Genomic DNA, 17,714 nt, shown 5'->3' with positions numbered 1-17,714 from the left:
GTGCAAGAGACAAAGAAAAAGTTCTGCTGAATTGATAACAATTAAGAAAAAAGGTTCCTGTTGTACAAGGAACACTTAAGAAAAAGTGAAGGAATTTTGCAGAGCTGAAGATCAAGCACCTGAGAAAGAAGTCTGTTCAAAAGATGCTTCAAAAGGCAAGAAGAAAGCTTGTCTATGAAAAAGCTAAGCACTAGTATAAGGAATATAAGAAGATGTACAGAACTGAGATTCACATGGCCAGGATGGCAAGAGAATCTGGCAACTTCTATGTACCTGCAGAACTCACGTTGGCATTTGTCATCAGGGTCAGAGGTACCAAAGGTTCGAAAGGTGTTGCAGCTTCGTTGCCTTTGACAGATCTTCAGTGGCACCTTTGTTAAGCTCAATGGGCTTCATTAACATGCTGAGAATTATGGAACCATTTATTGCATGGGGATACTCGAACCTGATGTCAATAAATGAACAAATCTATAAGCACAGATTTTAACTAGAAGACTACAGAAAAGGGATGGCAGCATGACCAGACCCTATGGAAAGTATTTCTCTCTTTCTCTCTCTCACATGTGCATATGTGGATGCAGGGAAATCTACATATGCACAGGCTCTACTATAAATAAACATTTTTTAATGTAATAAAGTTAGCATACTAATAATAAGACAAATCAACATCATAAACCTCTCAAAGTAATGCACTGAAAAGAGGCCAACAACACCTCTGTGATAGTCTTGTCAAAAATGAAAAACTTGCTGGCGAGCGCACGCGCCCTACAGTGAAAATCTCTCCAAAAAAAAAAAAAAAAAATGAAAAACTTGGGCCCCGCAGTTAGTGTAATGGCTATGTCACTGGACTCCCATGTAGTTGACTGCAGTTCGAGTCCCGGACCTGGTGGCTTAAACTCACGCTGGGCACGTGTGCGTGTGTGTCCAAGATTCTGAGAGGAGAATGGAGGAGAAGGGATTGCAGCACGGCCATCCCCCCTGGGGAATGATTTCTTGCTTTCTTTCTCTCTGTCTTTCTCTGTCTTTCTGGCGAGCACACGCATCCTATAGCAAAAACCTCTCCGAAAAAATAAATAAATAAATAAAAATGAAAAACTTCAGTATAATTATGAGAAAATATCAAGCAAATCCATTTGAGAAACATAATAAAAAATAATAGATCAGTACTTTTCATGTATTTATTGCATCAATACAATAAAATACAAAGACTAAGAACTATTGCAGATTGGAGAAGACTGAGACGTGATAACTAAATGCAACATCGGATTGAATTGCAATGCAGAAAAAGGACATCACTAGGAAAGTATTGGAATTTAGATAAGGTCTGTACATTAGGTAGTAATATTGTATTAATATTAATGTTTTTGTTTTGGGGCCAGTAGGTGGAACAGTGGTCAAGGCACTGAACTCCCACATGGTTGACTAGGATTGGAGTCCCAGAACTGGTGGCTTGAAAATCATTCAGGCACAAGTGCATTCATGCCCAAAATCCCAGGAGGAGAACAGAGGAGAAGGGATTGTGGTGTGGCCATTTCCCTTGGTGAGTAATTTCTCACTTTTTCTCTCTCTGTCTCTCTCCAGCAATTACACACATCCTATGGCAAAAACCTAAAAACACAACAAAAATACATTTTTGTTTCAATATTTTAATCAGATTATGTAATATGTTAAAAGGAAGCTGGGTAAAAGTATACAAGAACTTTCTTTACTCTGTTTGCAACTTTTTCTGAAAATATAAAACAAACAAAAAAAATTTTCAGTCCTCCGTATTAACACAAAAGAAATAAGTGCCAGGTCAACAGGTGGTGTGGTGGGTTTAGGCACTGGACTCCCATATGGTCAACCATGGTTCAAGACTTGGACCTAGTGGCTTGAAGCTCAAGCTGAGCCCGTGTGTATGCGTGCCAAGAATTCCTAGTGGAGCAAGTAGGAGAGGGGATTGAAGCATGGCCATCTCCCTTTTGGGGTGATTTCTTGCTTTCTGTCTCTCCAGTGAGTGCACGTTCCCTATAGCAAAAATCTCTCTCAAAAAAAAATTTTTTTTTTTTTTTGGAGAGGTTTTTTGCTATACGGCACATGTGCTCGCCAGACAGACAGAGAGAGATATAGAGACAGAAAGCGAGAAATCACCCCCCAGGGGGGATGGTCACGCCACAGTCCTATGTCCTCCATTCTCCTCTCGGCATTTTGGGTACGCACGCACACGTGCCCGGCGTGAGTTTTAAGCCACCAGGTCTAGGACGTGAACCGCGGTTGACTACGTGGGAGTCCAGTGACATAGCCATTACGCTAACTGCTGGTTTCTCCAAAATACTTTTTTAAATATATGTCTATTATTGCAAAACATCTGAAAAACTTACCCTTAATTTCAATTTTCATTGTCAACTATGCTACTTTTCCAACTGTTCGATATATAAATATGCAGATAATTAGGAAAGATTGAAACTCAGCCTTAAGAACACTTACTAAGCTCTCTCATTCTCTATGTGACACTGTGTGCAGATCTAGGAAGGAACAAGTTTGGCCTTCGGGAAGCTTTGAATATTTGCCAAGGTGCATAATTGCTGCTAGACCCAGCCCTTAGAACAGTTTCATAATTAGCTTGTTTGTGGTTCTACGGAAGCTGTAGTTGTTATTCGAATCACAACCTCTGCTTCTGGAGAAATTAGCAAGAACTTTTGCCCAAAACACAAATAGTATACAGGGAGGCAAAGCATTAATGGCACAAAGAGGTGTGGTATTATATGTTGAAGATATTTTGTAGTTTTATCAACAGTACTAGGGAGAAATGTTCACCTGTTGAAATATCCATTTTGTAAGACAAATAATAATGTGATTGAATGTATGGAAGAAAATGAAATGAAAAAAAAATTTTTTAAATAAGAGGAAAAAAAAACACAAATAGTAGAACTCAACTTTAAGAAACAAGAAGTCACTGATTTTTAAAGATAGATAAATAGAAAGATAAATAGACATCACTACTCTTTTTTAAGAGGGTATGAAAAAAGCAAGTAATTAGAGAAACACAGTTTAGAGCAGTCTGTAGAATATAAGGTCCATTCAGGACCAGCAGTTAGGGTAATGGCTATGTCACTGGACTCCCACGTAGTCAACCACAGTTCGAGTCCCGGACCCGGTGGCTTAAAACTCACGCCGGGCGCGTGTGCGTGCGTGCCCAAGATCCTGAGAGGAGAATGGAGGAGAAGGGATTCCAGCGTGGCCATCCCCCCTGGGGGTAATTTCTCGCTTTCTGTCTCTCTGTCTCTGTCTATCTGGCAAGCGCACGTGCCCTATGGCAAAAACTTCTCAAAAAAAAAAAAAAGAATATAAGCTCCATTTAATTTTTTAAAATATTAGCAAGATGTTTCCATTTAATTACTCAGTGCATTCTCACAATACAGCCAAGAGAGTCGCACAGGTCTATGGCCACTAAAATGTAAATATGAATACAACCAAATAAACAAACTGATCTGCAATTACAAAACGATCCCTACTCTTTCTTTATCACAATGTTCTCAAGTTCATGATATAAAGAATAAGCTATGGACAATCAGTGACCTGTGTTATTTTAAATTGACCAATGTGAATAATTGCCATAGAACTTGTACTCTCCCTTTTTCTTGCCCTTCTCTTGATTATAAAACTAACCCTCTTGGTGACCATTTTCAGAGCACACATTTTAGACAACTGAAATCTGTCACCTGGTGAAACATCCTAAACCCTGGCTTTTTAATTTAACTTACTATGCTTAGCCTCCTTTATAGGGTGACACTATCATCCTCACTCTACTTCTCTAGTCTAGATTGGGTCTCTCTCTTTTATACTGCCATGGTACTAAGCTTTCTTTACTCTTATTAGATGGCATTATAATGATCTGTTTCTGTGAGGGCAGACATCATGCCAATCATGTTCGCCATTTTATCCCTAGTGTTCAATGAAAGGGCACCTCCAGTGCCTCCCAGGTGACTCAGGTAGTTATTTTTTTCTCTTCCTCACTTTCGTTTTTCCTTACACAGATGGCTGACCTTGTTTTTCTAACTTTCTGCCTTTGGACATAAAGGTTGTTGTAATACCCATCTTCGGCAGGCATCAGAATTAATGAAAAACAGGATATATGGTAGGTCGCAGCAGTCCGTAACCAGATATGACACCTAGAGATAATAAAATAATCCAAGCTTTGTGGGGGACCAGCAGACATTCTGACTGCCTTGACTCCAATTGTAACCCTCCTTTCCTCTAAAACCCAATAAAAGTCTTCAGGGCCAGTGCAACTCTCTGTACCTGGCCTCTTTCCTCTCTCAGAAAGTGAATAAACCCTTTTCTTTCTGCTTACTCTCTGAGCCTGTGAATTCAATCATGGTCTCTGGCACTGGCCACCCCAACACTTGGAAGAATTAAAAATATGGTAGATATTCAAAAAGTGTCTGTTGAGTGAAGACAGTAGTAAGTGAACAAAAAACATTTATCCTTATTCAGCTGCTAACTACACAGCAACAATTCCTAGAACCACAATTTTTCTTTTTTCTTTTTTTTTATATCTTTTTCTTTATTTATTTACATTCATTCACTGTACATCATTATAGCATACAAAATGAGATTTTTCCATTGAGAATACACTGTATATTGGCTCAATCAAGCACATCAACATATGTGTTATTGTCAACAAATCATTTTCCATTTCTTGTTTTCTGTATATTTTGCCTTTTTTCCCATCCTTGATTCCCTATCTCACCCTCTGCCATCTCCCACCCTCCTCCCACACTGTGTCTGGTATCTATTGTTGCTTTCTATGCCTCCCCCATTTTATTGTTTCACTAAATATCTTAATAAATCTAAATATTTTCAATAGCAAGCACAGCTGATATGTACATATCCATGAACACAAGTCTGACTTTAGGCATAAACCTCAGTGAATAGAATGAACATACTATAAAGTAGCACCTAACTAGGGCTATATAGCTTAACTGCAGTCATCAAATAGGTATCTAATGCCTTTTTTTTTTCTTCTGAAATTTTTTTTATTAATTTACATTCATTCCCTGAGCATCATCACAACATTCTAAATGTGGTTTCCCATCTAGAATATACTGCATAGTGGCTTAATAATACATGTTATCATCCATAATATTCCATTTCTACTTTCATATATATGTTTTTTACCCCATGTCTAGCCCTCTGCCCTATTCCACTCTCTTATTACACTATCTCTGCTGTCTACAGTTGTCTTCAATCCCTTTTCCCCCAACATTTCGTTGGTCACACAATATCATAAGTAATCTAACTACTTTCAATAGCAAGATCAGCCGATGGTTTCAAGAAAAGCAGTTTTGAACTGGTAAGGATATTTCTTTGAAACTTAAAGCCTAGAAACAGGTTAGTATTCTGTTCAAATAGTCGGAACATGAATCTATTGATAGCTGAAGACAGGACAAAAGTCCTTAAAACCAGACAACAAAGCTTAGAAGAAAAGCAGCAATATTTTAGTCAAGTCGTAGAATACTGTTTCATCAGTTCAGTCTCATGTACTTAATCTTTCTTCTGTATCTGTTGAGGTTCGATGTTCCAGATTGAAATCTGGGATGTAATACTCAACTCCAGCTTTTGGCCCTACAATTAAGTTGCCCATTTTCTTAGTTTCTGAACTCTTATTTCTGTGTGTCTGCATTTAATTTTACTGACATAGCACTCCCTTAAGAACTTCTTGGAGATCCGGTCTGGTGCTGGTAAATTCTTTCAGGTTTTGTTTATCTGGGAAAGTTCGTGTCTTTTCTTCCCAAATGAACGATAACCTTGCTGGGTACAGAATTCTCGGTTGAAATTGCTTTTCCCTTAATACTTTGAATACATTTTCCCATTCTCTCCTCGCTCTCATTGTTTCCGATGAGAGGTCTGCCGTTAGTCTGATGGGATACCCTTTGTAGGTAACTTGCCTTTTTTCTCTTGCCAGTCTTAGTATCTTGTCTTTGTCTGTGGTTTTGGTCAATCTGGCTATAATGTGTCTTGGAGAAGATCTTCTTGGGTTGATTCTATTTGGGGTCCTCTGTATTTCTTGGGACTGAATCTTTGAGTGCCTCTCCAGGTTTGGAAAATTTTCTTGTAGGATTTCATGGAATAGATTATCAATGCCCTTATGAGTCTCTTCACCTTCTGGGATGCCTATTATCCGGATGTTTGGACGTTTAATTGTATCTAGTACTTCTCGCATATTATTCTCAAATTTTTGGGCCATTTTCTCAGTCTTCGCGGTGGATTTTTCTAGGCCAACCATTTTCTCTTCTACATTAGAGATTCTGTTTTCTGTATGATCTAGTCTGCTTTTAATACTTTCAAGGGAGATTTTGACTTCTTGTATTATAGCCTTCATCTCTAACAGTACCATCTGATTCTTTTGTAAAGTGTGAAATTCCTCTTTTAGATCTAGCATGAATTTCCTCACCTCCTGGAACTCTTCAACTCCTTTCTCCTTCCTCTTCAGCAGTTCCTAGTCTCCCTTCTCTTCCATCTCTGTTAGCTTTGCCATTATGAATGTTCTGAATTCTTTATCAGACATTTCCATGATTTCCATTGAACTGTATGTGGATAAAGAGGAGCTATCCTTTTCCCTTGTGGGAGACGTATTTTCCTGCTTCCCCATATTTCTTGTGGTCCTGCAGCGATTTCTAGTCATCTGGTGGATGATCAGTTTCTTCCCAAACTTGGAAGTTCAATCACGCGAGTTTTGGATGCTGGAGGTCCAGTTATCAGTGGGACATCTTCCTTTCTCCCCAAATGGCTAGATCATAGAACCACAATTTTTCTGTAAGGGTCTCAGTTAAATCTATGGCAGAAAAATATAGCAAGTTCCTACTAGAAAAGTTTCCCTGAAGGTCAGACACCCCCACACATACATCAAGTATGCAGCCCATTTTCTTGTGACCTGAAGGATAAACCATATTTTTAATATTTTTCTAAACATAGGAGGAAAGCATTAACATCTTGGATGAGTTTGATCTGTGAGAATGATCCAGCTCTAGTTCCTGGAATAAAGGCTGCCAGAATCTCAGATTCACATTTAGGTGATTACTGATATTTCTTTACCCACAGAGTTTTTTAATCCCACTCACCCTGACCAGGAACCACTGCACTATACTTACAGTTAGAACATTCTTATAACCCTCTCAGCAGTTATTTTTCCTGGAAACAAATCCATTTGACACATTTTCAAAACAGCTTCCCAGTCAGGCAAGAGTAGAAATACACATGTTAGGACCAGCAGTTGGTGTAATGGCTATGTCTCTGGACTCCCATGTAGTTGACCACAGTTTGAGAGCTGGACCCGGTGGCTTACACTCATGCTGGGCATGTGTGCGTGCAAGCTCAAGATCTGGAGAGGATAACAGAGGAGAAGGGATTGCAGTGTGGCCATCCCCCCTGGGGGGTGATTTCTCGCTTTCTGTCTCTCTGTCTCTCTCTGTCTTTCTGGTGAGTGCATGCGCCATATAGCAAAAATCTCTATAAAAAACTTTTTTTAAAAAAAGAAATAGAAATACTCATGTGTATCCAAGGATGTGTGTCCCTGGATGATTCCAGGGTCAGTCTCTGAGCTCCAGCCCATCTCATCTTCATAAGAACCCTTGAGAATTTTCTTCTGTCCCTTTCTTCTGTGAGAAGTGTTCTTGTAATCAACTATCCTAATCGCCCCTCTGAGACACCCAGTACCCATGGCTCAGATATTTTTAGCATGTTAGACTAATAAATATAGTGTTTGAATATAATTCTCTTTCAATATTTTCCTTAAAGAAAAGCAGAGCTCCACAATAAACTGAATTAAAAGAAGATGAATGCTTAGTTCATCTTCTAGTCCCTCTTCCTTCAGCATATAACACTTCAACATCCCAGAACACCTCATTCTTGGTTTCCTGTTATTGTTGAGGGACCTTATCTTATACTGAGACTGTCACACAGTTCTGATGAAGGGGGACTGGTGAAGCTGAGATTCCAAGTGCAAGTCCCATCTTCTCTTTATCCCAAGCACACAAACTGTATCCGAATTGTTACTCACAACACTCAGGCATTAAATTGTGTGTGTGCTTTCCTCACATCAACCGATCCTCCAATTCTCCAGATCCCAAATGGGTGTCCTACATTTCAGTTCAATTCTGACACTAACTCCTAGTAGTGTCAGAGTAGTTAGTGTCAGAGTCCCAGGTTTAAGGGCTCACTCCCACAGAACTGCTCCCATTGGGAAGTCCGAGGTTGTCACTAGTACTTCAGACTGAACAGTTGTAATTTTCAGGGTTCCCACAACCCTGTCCTCAGGTTCAATAATTTGTTAGAATGATTCACAGAAATCAGGAAAAAAAAACTTTACTTGTTATTACAAGTTTGTTATAAAGGATACAATTCAGAACAGCCCAATGAAAGAGATATTATAATACAAGGTATGGGGAAAGGGGTACGAAGCAGGGTCATGGAGTATCTTTGCCCTCTCAGGGAACACCATATTCCTTCCAGATCAACCTGAAAGTTCTCAAACTCCCTCATTTAGATGTTTTAAAGGAGATTTCATTACATGGGCATGACTGAGTAAATCACAGGTCAGTTGTGATTAACTTGGACTCCAGCCCTCTCCCTTCCCCCAAAGGTAAAGGGTAGGGAGTCTAAAAGTGCCAGTCATCTAATTATGTATTTTCTTTCTGGCAATCAGAAGCTTTCTAGGGCTCCCAAGCCACTGATCATCTCATTAGCATACAAAAGATACCCTTACCACCCCAGAGATTCCAAGTGTTTCAGGATATGTGTGCAAGGAACTGGAAAAAAGAGCCCCAAAACTATTTTTTTTACTATATTATACTCTCCGAACTCCTATTGTCAGTTATGCCAACTATGCTAATTCTTGGCCTCAGGGGCTGGTCTTACAACACAATATGAATTGGGGTCAGCAGATGGCGTGGTGGTTAAAGGCGCTGGACTCCCACATGGCCGACTACGGTTCAAGTCCCAAACCTGGCAGCTTGCTTTCTCACTTTTCCTCTCTCTCTCTTTCTCCCTGGTCATATTAAAACAAACAAATAAATAAAATAATTCTTAAAAAATATATAATATGCATAAATTTCAGAAAGCCATCATTAATATTTGAAACAAACAAAAAAGCCCATTATTAAGAGGTTAGTAGCAGGATGTCTATTTACACAGACCATTGTAACAGTATAAAAGCAGTCTTAGAATATGAGAAACAAGGCCCTCTCCTAAACCAACCAAGTCGTAGATGCAAATAAATCATTAGCCACTCCAAGCTTTGTTTTTTTTTTAACCTTATTTGTAAAATGAGAGAAAATTCAATTTAACTTTCAAATATCTTTTGTATGTCTCAAATGACATAATACATACATGAAATATTCTGTGGTTAACTGTATAAAGTGTTTTATGGGAGTACTATATAGGACCAGACCATGGCTGGATTCTACATGGCTGACTGTACAGTTTGAGTCCTGAACATGGCAGCTTAAGAAACATGTCGGGCACGTGTGCATGCATGCCCAAACCCAAAAGGACGGAGAGATTGAGAAAAAAGAGTTGTGGCATGACCATGCCCCATGGGGCATGCAAGCATCCCATGGCAGATGATTTCTCACTTTCTTTTTCTCTCTCTGTCACTCTCTGGTGAGTGCATGTGCTCTCTGGCATTTTTTATTTTTAAAGCATTGTACAAAGGACAGGATTTCTTATTTGGTTTCCAGAAAATTGTCCAGTTTGATCAATTATAGTGGCAAGAATTTCTTCAATTATATTTCCTACTATTTATAGCACTCTGCTATTGCCATTTTGAATGTGTACCTTTAGACTATTTATCTCACTTTCATTTTGAAGTTAAGAGTCACTGGCAGACACGTTCAAAGCTCTACCTTGTTGTAAATACTTTCTGAAAACCATTGCAGCATTGGAGAAAAATAGTAGAGCAGTGTATTCTTAAGTTATTAAAATATTTAAAAATATGATTGCATTTCAGAATGGTTAAAATATGAACAGGAGGGACCAGCAGTTGGCATAATGCTATGTCACTGAACTCCCATGTAGTCGACCGTGGTTCAAGTCCTGGACCCGGTGGCTTAAAATCATGCCAGGTGCGTGGGCGTGTGTGCCCAAGATCCTGAGAGGAGAATGGAGGAGAAGGGATTGTGGCGTAGCCATCACCCCTGGGGGGTGATTTCTCGCTTTCTGTCTCTCTCTCTCTCACTCGCTCTCTCTCTGTCTCTCTGACGAGTGCACATGCCCCATAGCAAAAACCTCTCCCCCCCCCAAAAAAAAAGAATAAAAAAATAAATTAAAAAAAATATGAACAGGAGTGGGGAATTTGGCTGGCTTTGTCTCTGACTATTAGTAGCCACTATCCAAATCATTTGGACTCTTCTGAGTGGTAAATTGGGTTATGTGAGGTATGGAGGGTTTCAGGAATACCTCTCAGGTTTCTGACTCGAACAACTGAACTCACAAAGACACTACGTACTGAGGTAGAGAATCCTAGTGAAGAACAGATGAGGAGCATGACATTTCCATGTACAGATGTCAAACAAGTACACGTTGAGCATCCTTAATCCATAAATCTGAAACCTGAAATGATCCCAAACTGGAAACTTTTTGAGCACTGACATGGCACCACAAGTGGAAAATTCCACACCTAAATTAGTGTCACAGGTTGTAGTCAAAACACGCAATACAAAAATATTGTACAAAATCAGCTTCAAGCTATGTGTATAAAGTGTATATGAATCATAAATTATTTTCATGTTTAGGCTTGGGTCCCATCTCTAAGATAACTCATTATGTAAATGTAAATGTTCCAAAATCATAGGAAGGAAGGCAGGGGGGAAGGGAGGAAAGAAAGAATAGATGAGAAAAAAAAAAGAAAGGAAAAAAGAAAGGGAAGAAAGGAGGGAGGAAGGTAAGAAAAAAGGAAGGAAGGAATATATAATTTTTTTTCTTTTAAGAGATGTTTACTATAGGGCACATGTGCACTTGCCAGAGAGACAGAAAGCAAGAAGTCACCCTCTGGGGGGATGGCCACTCCACAATCCCTTCTCCTCCATTCTCCTCTCAGGATCTTGGGCACACACACTAGCATGAGTTTTAAGTTGTTGGGTCTGGAACGTAAACTGCAGTCAACTACATGGGAGTCCAGTGACATAACCATTATGTCATATGTTGGTCCTGGAATAAATAAATTTGAAACAGTCTGTTCCCAATAATTCATTTCAGATAAGGGATACCATATAATACACCTATATATAAGACTCTGGAGATCAGAGGCATTATTTAGAGATAAGTCTGCACCATAATTGTTTACGCTATTACCTAATTCCATTTTCAGTGGGAGATCAGTTTTATCATTGTATCTTCCAGAGCTAGTCACCATGAGCTTGCAGCTTAAATTCTGATCATAAACTTGGCAGTATGGAGTTGCTTTTATGATTGCACTCTCAGAGCAACCTTTGATATGAAATAGATAACTCATTTTAGGACAATAAACCTCCCAACTTCAGGTTATTGTGCATCTATCATATGCTAAGCTCAATATTTTACATGTATTATTTTCTCACCCTGCAAGGTGGCTCTATTACTTTGCCTACTTTACAAAAGAAGAAATCAAGGCTTAGAATGATTAACCAGCTTCTACAAAAAATACATAGCCACAACCTGGTTAGTAACAGAGCTAGACTTAGGAGCCAAGTGTGTCTGACCTCTACAATATTTTTCTCTTTCCTTGGAATGTATTATTTTGTACACTATGACGACCTAAAATGTCATCAGTATTCTCTCTCCCTGGAATATGAAATACAACCTCTCTACTGCTCAAGTCTCTCTTTTCACTACAAAAGTTTCTTTCTTTTGAAAAACACAAAAATATAGTTTCTACCTGAAGAATGGATAAAAAAAAAAAGATAATTAAGATTCAATTATTCTAAATGATATTGGTGAAATTAGGCTTATTTTCAGAACGTTATCAAATATGCTCAGTAACCATTGAGTACATCGAGAAAATGTTTGCCCTGACTCTGCTGCCTTCACTAGAAAAGTCATTATGATTTGATGCACGGGGAATGAACAACTTCAACAGCAGCTGTTGTACTAATTAATTCCTGAAGTAGGCTCAGCTATGAGGAACAGGCAGTCCTCCCAGGCATTAGCCTTGTTCCTATTGCAAAACAACTGACCACACCCTTCACATGGCCCTTGAGGTCTCATTTTATTAGGGTGTCAGCTTCAAAATGAAGACAAAGTAAGTGTGTAAGCTAAAGAATGCCAGACTGATTTCAAAGTTGGTTTTGAAATTGTTTTTTAAAATCTTTTTTCTGTGCTCTCACTCTAAACATTCCAAAGTGAAGATGTTTAGTTGAGCAAATTATTACTCTTTTATACCAGCTGTTGACACCATATTCTTTATTCCTAGAGTTGTGAATTATGTTTAAAGTAGAATAGAAAGAGGGAATATGATCAGTCATGTTAGAATTTCTTATGTTTGAGACATAATTTGAGTTATTGTGAATCCTCCTGTACATAGTATAGCAGACACGGTTCATGAACTATGTAATAGTTAAGATAGTCATACCATCCTTTGTCCTTGTTCACCAACAGTGAAGCTATATTTGTCAATAAGTATTTGAATTAGTTTCCATCTTTTGCTATTACAAACTGTACTGCTATACACATTCCTATACTGTCTTTACATGTCCCACAGTGCAAATGTGCAAGAGTTTATCAAGGACTGAGACTGCTGAAACACAGCTTCTAAGCATTTTGTGCTACATTGTTTTTCGAAGTGATTATATCAATTTGCACTCCACTCTCACAGTATGTGTGTTATGAATGCATTCCCTTGTGCATTCATAACAAGAGAAGAAACTCTTGTTTCCTATTCTTCCAATACTACTTATTGTCAGACTTTTTAAATTGTTGCCAGTCTTGGGGATGGAGTGAGATGGCATTATGTTGTGGTTTAATTTTCATTTCCTTAAATACAATAAGGTATAATTTTTTTTTTCAGTTTGCTACAGGGCATGCATGAGAGAGAGAAAGAGAAAGTGATAAAGCACCCTCCAGGGGGGATGGCCACACAATCCCTTCCCCTCTTCTCTTTTCCCGGGATTGTGGGCTCCTAGTGTTTCTGTCTGTATGCCTGTTTGTTTGTTTGTTTAATTTGACCAGAGTGAGACACACACAGGGGTGGGGGTGGAGGCAGAATGTGAGAAAGCAAGCCACTAGGTCTGGGACTCAAACTGTGGTTGGCCATGTGGGAGTGTCCAGTGCCTTAACCACCACGGCACTTACTGGTCCCCTAGTGTGTTTTTCAAGTCTCCATGCCTGTAACTTGAACTGCATAGTCGGCCATATGGGATCCAGCTGCCTTAACAACTATGACATCAGCTGGCCCAGTCACCTTTCTTCTTCTTCTATGAAATGCCTCTTTATGTTTTTGCCCATTTTTTATTGAATTTTTTTTCAAACTAATATGTGGAAGCTATGTATATAACTTTATTACTGACTTTGTGAGTTATATTGGTTGCAAATGTCTTTTTCTAGTTTGTGCTTTGTATTTTCATTCTTTTTTTTTTAAAGAGATTTTTGCTATAGAGCACATGTGCTTACCTGAGAGACAGAAAGCAAGGAAACACCCCTGGGGCCAGCAGATGGTACAGTGGTTAAGGGTGTTGGACTCCCACACGGTCGACCATGGTTGGAGTTCCAGACCTGGCAGCTTGCTTTCTCACTTTCTCTCTCTCTCTCTCTCTCTCTCTCTCTCTCTCTCTCTCTCTCTCTCTCTCCCCATCCCCTCTCTGGTCAAATTAAAATAAATACATGAAGATAAATAGAATAATTTAAAAAAAAAAAAAAAGAAAGCATCCCCTAGGGAGATGGCCATGCTGCAACCCCTTCTTCTCCATTTGCCTCTTGGGATTTTGGGCACACATGCAAATGCACCCAGCATGAGTTTCAAGCCACTAGCTCCAGAACTTGGTCACATGGGAGTCCAACACCTTAACCATTATGCCACCTGCTGACCCCTGTATTTTCATTCTTTATGCTGTCTTATAAGAAGATATTCTTTTTTGTTTTTTAAATAATTATTTTAATTAACTCCATTTATTTATTTATTTATTTATTTTAATTTGACCAGAGAGGATCAGAGTGAAGGTGGGGGGAGAGAGAGAGAGAAAGTGAGAAAGCAAGTCACCAGGTCCAAGACTTGAACTGCAGTTGGCCATGTGGGAGTTCAGTGCCCTTAACCATCACACCACCTGCCAGCTCTGCAGATATTCTTAATATAGCTAAATTTATCATTTTTCCTTTGTGGTTTGTCCTTTATATATGACATATGTAAGAAATCCTCCTGGGGCCAGCAGGTGGTGTGGTGGTTAAGGAGCTGGACATTCCCACGTGGCTGACCACAGTTCGTGTCCTGGACCTGGTGGTTTTCTCTCTCTCTCTCTCTAGATTGGAATAAATGAGTGAATAAATAAAATAATAAAAAAAAATTCTTAAAAAAAAAGAGAAAGCTTCCCTACTCCAAGTCATTAAGATATTTTTCTATACACTTCTAACAGTTTCACAATTCTGCCTTTCACAATCTTTTTTAAACATAATTTTAAATTTTAATTTTTATTATTTTTATTTTTAATTTGACCAGAAAGAAAGAGAGAGAAAAGGAAAGTGAGAACGCAAGTCATGGGACCAGCAGTTGGCATAATGACTACGTCACTGGACTCCCATGTAGTCAACCATGGTTTGAGTCCCGAACCCGGAGGCTTAAACTCACGCCAGTCACATGTGCGTGCATGCCCAAGATCCCAAGAGGAGAATGGAGGATAAGGGATTGCAGTGTGGCCTTCCCCCTTGGGGGGTGATTTTCCCTTTCTGTCTCTGTCTTTCTCATGAGCACATGTGCCCTATTGCAAAAACTTCTCCAAAAAAAAAAGAAAGCCACTAGGTCTAACTGCAGTGGGTCATGTAGGAGTCAGTGCCTTAACCGTCATGCTTCCTGTTGGCCCCACCTTTTATAATCTTAATACACCTAGAATTTGTTTTTACCACATGGATGGATAATCAATTTCTCCAGTATCATTTATTCGAACATCCATTCTTTCTTCACTAATTTGCTTTAAGTTTCTATATATGTATGGATCTATTATTTCTTATATCTCTGTTCTGTTCCATAAGTCTATAAGGGGACTTCCAAAGGTTTTTGGAAAGAAGTACTACAAGTTTAGGTCTGGTCCCATATCCTAGTGGTTAAAGGAGCTAGATCCCACATGGTGAACTGCAGCTTGAATCCCAGTGCCAGTGGCTTGAAAAATATACCAGGCACACCTGCATGTGTCCCAAATCCCAAAAGAATGGAGAAATGGAGAATAAAGGGTTATGGCATGACCAGAACCTGTAGGGGTGGCTGCCTTCTCCTCTCTCTCCTCTGCTTCTCTGTAAGTACACATACTCTCTGTAGATTTTTTTTAAACATACAAGTTTATTTTGGTGAAAAAGAAATTCAAATTCACGCACAGTTTTTTTTTCATAATACACATTTCTTACTTTTTGAAAACGCCTCATACTTGTCCATCTTGATACATAGTATTCCATCAAGTCCCTCAACCTTTTACTTCTTTAGAAATGGCTTCTCCATTCTTGATCCTTTGGATTTCTATGTGATTTTAAAAATTTGTCTACTGGGTTTAAATACACAATTAGGATTTTGATCAGAATTGCATTCAATCTGTATATCACTTGAGATGAGTGACATTTTTACATTAGAATTGTATGTATCACATGAATATGTTCTATTTCTCTATTTATTTGGGTTTATTTAATGTCTTTCAATAAAGTTTTATAATTTCTTCCATAAAATATATGGACAACACTCATTAGGTTTCTCTCTGAACTTGATATTTCTTGATTTTATTGTACATTTTATTAAGTTATATTTTCTGTTGCTATTGCTGGAAATGCAATGACCTTTTTGGTACATTGATACTGTATCTGATAGCCTTGTTAAACTTTCTTATTAGTTCTAATAATTTATTTGTTCACTAATTTCCAATCTTTACATATTCTATTCCTTTTTCTTGCCATTTCACACTGGCTAGGACCTTCAATACAGTGTCAAAAGAAAGCAGTAATAGTAAATACTTCTTGCTCTCAATCTTAAAAGGGATGCTTTAGATATTTCAACATCGGATTATACCAGTATTTAAAGTTGAAGAAATCATGTTGCTAAAAAGTAAAGCAGTTGCTCAGGGTCATAAGGTCTCTAAAGTGACAGACAGACCCTGAGTTCAACACTGAGCCAGGAGCCAAGTTATTTTCATCAATTGTGTCCATGGACAAAACAAAACAGACAAATAAAACTAGTAAGACTTAAATGTAGGAGAAGCAAGGGAATAAATTTTAACTTAAGACAATTTAAATCACAATATAAACAAAAGCCTTTGAGTTCTGCAAAAACTAAAACAAACAAACAAACAAAAACAAACCTGGGAATCATTCTAAAGGACAAACATGGATCTAATTCTTCCTTAAAAATCACCTAGTAGCACCCTGCTGTGACCAAGGATAATCAGTTTTAGGAAGGCTATACCCTTCCAGATTTATTTCTAGCCACTCTATCCCCAAATAACTTTGGCCCTGAACTACTCATCATTTTCCAAACTTGTCATATATTTTCACACTCTTGTGACATTGAGGACTTGTCTTTCTTCCCATTTTAGAGTTAAGACTTTAAACCATTTGTTCAATCAACCAATAAATATGTACCAAGAGCCTAGAATGTGGCAAAAGTTATGGCGAGCACTAGAATACAATGGTGCAGCACACAGAACAGTCCCTGAATTTGCAAGGCTTCAAGAAATCAAAGTAGTAGAAGAGGATAGAGGGGAAAATACTAGGGTTCCATTTGTTTTCAGTTTTTTCTTTATAAATTGGGTTAACCATTCTGAAGTTTCTTACTTACCTGTTTACTTTTTTGTATTATTCAGGTATCTCTGGAGAAACAGAATGAAGAGGATATGTATATGTGTAGAAAGGGGAAGGTTTGTTGTAAGGAACAGATTCAGGTGATTGTAGAGGCTTGGTAAGTCCAAAAATATCTGATGGGGTAGACCAGTAGCTTAGAGTCTCAAGGAAGAGTTATAGCTCAGGTCCAAAGGTAGTCTACTAGAAGAATTTCTTTTTGTTCCAGGGAGACCAGTCTTTCATCTTTTAAGCTAATTGGATGAGAACCACTCACATTATGAAGGACAATCTACTGTTTACTCAAAGTCTACCAATTTTAATGTTAATCTTTCTCTCTCTCTCTCTTTTTTTAAGAGGGAGATTGTTTCCTATAGGGTACATATACTTGCCCGGAGAAACAGAGAGAGATAGGGAGACAAAGAAATCACCTCCCAGGAGAGATGGCTATGTCACAATCACTTCTCCTCCATTTTCCTCTTGGGATCTTGCACACACACACACACACACACACACACACACATACACACATGGCTGGCATGAGTTTTAAGCTGCCAGATCCAGGACTTGAACTGTGGTTGACTACATGGGAGTTCAGCAACATATCTATTACACCATCTTCTGATCCCATAATTTCTTACAAAAACCACCTTTACGAAAACATCAAGAATAAAGTTTGAACAAATATCTGGGAAATACAGCACAGTCAAACTGACAAAATTAACCATCAACACACTTCT

The 17,714-nt window shown here is 38.5% G+C and overlaps 1 pseudogene; it reads left to right on the top strand.

Moving 5' to 3' along the window:
• Positions 1–17,714, top strand: part of LOC102495122 (transcription initiation factor TFIID subunit 9-like) — a 56,589-nt pseudogene that overhangs the window by 27,259 nt on the left and 11,616 nt on the right.

The sequence above is a fragment of the Tupaia chinensis genome, unplaced genomic scaffold (genome assembly GCF_000334495.1).
Source record: "Tupaia chinensis unplaced genomic scaffold, TupChi_1.0 Scaffold000121_1, whole genome shotgun sequence".
Lineage (NCBI taxonomy): Eukaryota > Metazoa > Chordata > Mammalia > Scandentia > Tupaiidae > Tupaia > Tupaia belangeri.
The sequence above is the reverse complement of the archived record's forward strand: the minus strand, read 5'-3'. Positions and strand labels throughout refer to the sequence as shown.